Source organism: Diorhabda sublineata, chromosome 3 (genome assembly GCF_026230105.1).
Source record: "Diorhabda sublineata isolate icDioSubl1.1 chromosome 3, icDioSubl1.1, whole genome shotgun sequence".
In the NCBI taxonomy this organism is placed as follows: domain Eukaryota; kingdom Metazoa; phylum Arthropoda; class Insecta; order Coleoptera; family Chrysomelidae; genus Diorhabda; species Diorhabda sublineata.
The window spans coordinates 18,703,419-18,709,003 of NC_079476.1; the positions used below are offsets into that span (position 1 = coordinate 18,703,419).

Below are 5,585 nucleotides of genomic sequence, written 5' to 3' on the forward strand. Positions count from 1 at the left end.
CTTCTCGCTAACATCAAAGAGGGAAACAGCGCAGTTAAATTGTGAGTGAGTTGGTGTTAAAGAAAATGGCGTGGAAGCATATCCAACAGTCACAAAATTTTTTAACGATTTTACCTTAATATCAATTTTAATATCCTTGATGAAATCCACCAATAGATCTAAAATATCACAGTTATCTTTGATTAAATGGTAAGAAGTTGCTGGAATTAATTTGTTTGCAATTGCCCGCAGCTTAAATTGAATGAGATAACTTGAGAATCCTCACAAAAGAAAAACAGACATTTCGAAGAGGGAGACAACTAGAGAAGATGATAACTCCTCTACAGACGCTACAAACTGGGTTCAAACTCAGCGTTCACGTTGTGGAGATTCAAAAACGAGCGATAGGAAGAGGAGTGTGTACAGTTTTGATCCCTTCCATTCCAGTGGCCGTTTGAAGCTAGAAGAAAGACTACTGATTAGTGACACTATTGACTGAATAAAGGGCATATGATGTTTGCTTAATGTATGTGCGAAAAACTGTAAATAATATTTAGAATGAGTTATCAACAGCGCATCCCTTGGTAAGCGTATATAAGAAAAATCGGAGAAAGTAAAGGGTACTAATATTGCTTTGCCAGCTGTTTTTAAGGCTTCAATTAGACCCGTTGTAGTCAACAAGTTTCTATGAACCATCGTCAACCCTACTGTGTTAGTGACAAAGCTGGTCATCAAACATCTGCTGAATCATGGAGTACTGGTCGAGCTGTCGCTCGTATTCCCCGTGTTCGTGGAGGTGGTACTCGTCGTTCAGGTCAGGGAACCTTTGGTAACATGTGTCGTAGTGGTCGTATGTTTGCTCCTACCAAACCATGGCGTTGTTGGTACAGAAAACCGTTATGCTTTAGCTTCTGCTGTAGCAGCCAGTGGTGTACCAGCTTTGGTTATGAGCAAAGGACATGTTTTTGATTAGATTCCTGAATTGCCTTTGGTGGTTAGTGACAAAGTACAGAAAATGACCAAAACTAAACGAGCTGTTCAATTTTTGAGGAGAATTAGGGCTTGGTCTGATAACCAAAAGGTATACAAGAGTCAGCGTTTCCGTGCAGGAGAAGGTAAGATGCGTAACAAGAGACGTATCCAACGTAAAGGACCACTTGTTGTCTACACAAAGAACAAAGACTACGTCGTGCCTTCCATAACTTCATATGCTTTCTTAGCATCTCCTTATCTTCCAGTTCTGTTCACTTGTTTCTCATTTAAGCTTGTTACTAAACCATCATTTTCGCCTCATTGGAAAAACAAATCCAATTAATTATCTCCCCACTCCTGATGGGAACCATTCAAGATATCTTAACTATATATTAAGTTATACCTAATTTCTGTCTTATATTAATATGACTGTGAGGAATCAGGAATCTATCTATTTAACTTCTGCTTACTATTGTATTCGTTAAGATTTATTCTAAATTGACCGTCCTCGACGTCTTACTTAAGCGATTCCATATGTCCCTTAGACACTTGAAGTTTCATTAACCTATCAAATTACTTACAAAAACAAAGTAACCCTTATGTGGCTTCCAGATCATCAAAGTTTACTAGGAAATGAGGAAGCAGACAGCCTTGCCAAAAACGACTCCATACGTTGGACCCCACAGTGGCCTCACGAGATGCCACATCAATAACGAAATGGGCGAATTGCTGAAGAATCAAATGGAGTCTTACTGGAGAATCACTCCAGACCTAAGACAATTTAAGATTCAAAACTATATCAGCTAAGAAGTCTGAAGAGCTTCTCGTGACGACGATGGGCATGACAGAGGACGATGAAGCCATGGGAACAGGGAAACAGCAGAACATTTATTCTGCTATTACATTTTGCTAAAAGGCTCGAAGGAGTAGTACTAATAACTTGGGAAGTGGGATACAAGAGCCACCAAGAAATAGCCTTCGTTGGGAGGAGTCTATGTATTCTGGAAGCAGAATAGTTTTAACATCAAACGAGAACAATAGTGAGAATATTGAAACCATTTTATTTATTTATATTTTATGTTAATAAATAGTTTTTTAAAGTTGTGATTTGAGTTATTTCACGTATTGCTTTTTCATACGAATTCACCGTATGCTTCTTTTTTGTATCCAATCGATGATATTGCAGCATAAACAAACATATTTATAATCATGATAAACTTCATATTTATATTTATTAGAATATAAAAAAATTTATTTTAACAAAGTGTATATTTGTTTCACGGACTAGTTTATTTCGTATTACTATATTTTTTTACTAAACGTTTCCCAGCACAATTCAACTTCCGTGTTACTGTTTTCAACACGTTGCGCATAAAATGAGATTCTCCGTCGAATTTTACTGGGTTACACATGAATTGTGTCAACAAAAATATGTGTACAATGTCACATCTGTTACACATTTCATGGGTTGAAATATAGCTAAACATGGGTACGATGAAGACCACATGATGGGAAGTCAAAAACAACAGGTCAGGATTTGTGGTTTTTCATGAAATAATAAACAAAGCCGTAGGCAGAAAATATTCGGAAAAGTTTGATCATGATTACGCATTGGTTCATATCTCGGAACTTGCTACGACCAAATATTTTCCTCTGCTGGGCTCGGGTTGAGGATACCATGCTTCACGGTGTCTATTAAATGGTAAAACATGCAATTTTCTGGTTCGCTTTTTCCAAATATTTTTTCATATACGCAGAACACTACATGTCCTCACAAATCTTAGCTTAGGAGCCGGAGACGTAGTTAGAATATATAGCACCCTTGGAAAATAGTACTGGTCGCGCCCCCCGAGAGGTTTACCCCCCAGAAAGATGGGGTGCGCAGCATTTTTGTAATTTTGGATGCATAATGCTAAGTTTCGCGTGATTCCATGTTCTTAAGACTTTCTTACCTTGATTGACAATGAAATGAAAACAGATCTTTGAAGTCTGGAAATCTTAATCTCATTACTCGGAAACCACTTGGTGCCCTTGGTAAAAACACTGTACAGACAACATCGTACAGGCGCATTCTGCTATTGCTCAGTTGCAATCAGAAGCGCTGCTAAGACTCAATTCAACCGAAAATTTCCCGTTCGTAACTAAATGGTTGGGCGACAATCTTGTCTACGCATAATCAAAATAACCAAATTAAAAATTAATGAGTTACGTCCATGTTATGAAGTAATCAGTTGTGTGGTGTTCGGTGTCTATCTTTTCACGAATATTACTCACTAGGCGTTTTGTTCTCTGTGCTTTCGTTTTCTCGTTCTCCCATCTTCTTTGTCACGTTCTTAGAGTTCTTTCTCTGTAGATTCTTTCGGTAATCATTACTTGCAGTACCACTTCCGAGGTTGGTCTAAAGGCTACCCGCAAAAGTATATGACTTTGGGGTTGACTCAATATTGTTTTAGTTTTTTGCAGATGTTTGGTCTATCCACGTTCGAAAAAATTCTTATCAGTTTTAAGATTTTCTCATCTACTTTGTGTGTTATAAACTCGATATGTTCCTAAGTATACTTGGAGATAATGACCAAATTAGTCGAAGTTTGTCACTCTTTGCAGCGAATGAACCATTTCTGCAGTAAACAGACGTTAATAATGAATCCATTGATTTTCTTTTCTTAATGTCTTTAAATGTTTGTAAATAAGGTATGAATGAAAGCTTCAAAGCACAAAAGTCTAATTCTGCTTTTACTAAGTCAAATTTCAAATATTTTTCATAAAAATTGAAATTATAAGTATTGCGTTTGATAAAATTTTATTTTATTATTTTTTAGACGACGCCCTCTGAAAGTTATTCGTTCTGTATTCATTTACATACTGAAAGTTGCAAATTGAGTGTTCCATGTACTGAAAGTGACAGTTCCGTACTGCAAAACACTTTCGGGACGCTCTGGAGTAGACAACTTTAACTTGATTAAATGTGACTGTAGCCACTTCAATGCTGACAGTTGACAGTTTCACTTCGATGATTTTACATAACCTTAAATTTTTAATTTTCCGAATTTATTTGTTTTATCCGAAGTTTTGTTTAAATTAATGAATAACAATGAATGATGATGAAAAAGAAACAGCGATGAAGAGTTACTCGAATACACGCCCCCTAATCTCACCGAAGAAAGCAATGCGGCCGTTCTTAATTCATTGCCGGATAAATTTTGTGCAAGGTACGAAAAACAATTTATGAAGTGGTGTCACCAGAAAAAGGCGAAAAACCCAACGAAAACGTAGTGCTTGCTATTTTTCAGAAAAATCTAGATCTCTGGAGAAGTTCTACTTTAAGGTCTACAATCTCGATTATTAAAAGTACTCTCGCAATAAAACAAGATGTCCAAATCAACAAATATCCAAAACTCATCAATTTCCTGAAGAAACAAAACAAAGGATACACTGCAAAAAAATCAAAAACTTTAACTTCAGTGCAATTGAAAAACTTTTGGATCTTATGCGTCGTCAAAAAAATATTGTGTACGCCGCGGCTGAAATACTACTTTGTTGGACTCGTCTCGCAATTTTCAGACTCGTCCAACAAAGTAGCACTTTTAGTCCTTGGCATACAAATAACTAATTTCTTTATAAAATGTCATAGAATTTTTCCAGTTGTGGTTATAACCTTTTCATCACCGCAAAATTTCTATCCAACGAGCACAATCTTGAGATCTAAGAACAGGTAAAAGTCGTTGGGAGATAGATCCGCAGAATAAAGTGGAAGCAAAGGCATTTAGAAGTACAGTTCATGCAATGTTTCCATCGTTTTTATTGATGTGTGACACGGTGCATGGTCTTGATAAAACAGTACTTTCTTCTTCTTCAAAATAGACCGTATTTTCGCGATAAAACATTCCAATAACGCTAGATAATAGTCTCTATTCAGAGTTTTTCCCATTTTAAGAGAATCGATGAAAATTATATGCATATAATGGTAGTAGCGTCAACTATTTGTCAACCAAGAACTTGTCAACGCACCTAATACTAATTGTCTAATTAAATACTCTTCGCCCCGAAAATTATTACATCAGAAAATAGGGCTTTGCAGAAATGAAATGTCATTATTTTATACTATAACTTAGAGAAACGTTTTATTATGTTTTATGTAGATAATATAATCAGCAATTAACATAATTGTAGGGTTGAATACAACCCTGTTTGGTATAACATTCCGTAATATTTGAACAAGCATCAGAAGAGCAAGCGAAAGCAAAAATAAAGCTCTAAAAAGTTACACCGTTAGTGCACCTTGCGGTTCTCATGCTAATGGCATATGGGGTGGTGTTTACAAAGAACAACCGTAGGTCAGTGGTGTACATTCCATTTCCACTTATTTCCATAAGACTTTTTCAACCGACGCTAAAATTTTCTTTCATTCGACTTTTCGATACTTTCAACAGCTTTTTCTTCCAAATTTATACGAGTAAGTTCGTTCTTAAAATAAATTAGTTTAGAAAAACGAAAAGCACGCTTTTAAAAATACAAAAAATTCACGTTATTTATAATTATTTCATGATTACGATTGCCAATAATAGATTTTTCGATTCATTCATAATTTAATGTGTTCTTTAAACCGGACATTAACAGATCTCTTAGTTTGTCCA

General features: G+C 35.9%; 1 pseudogene; it reads left to right on the top strand.

Moving 5' to 3' along the window:
* The first annotated feature begins 308 nt into the window (after positions 1–308).
* On the top strand, positions 309–1,242 carry LOC130441691 (60S ribosomal protein L4-like; annotated as a pseudogene).
* Positions 1,243–5,585: the final 4,343 nt, after the last annotated feature.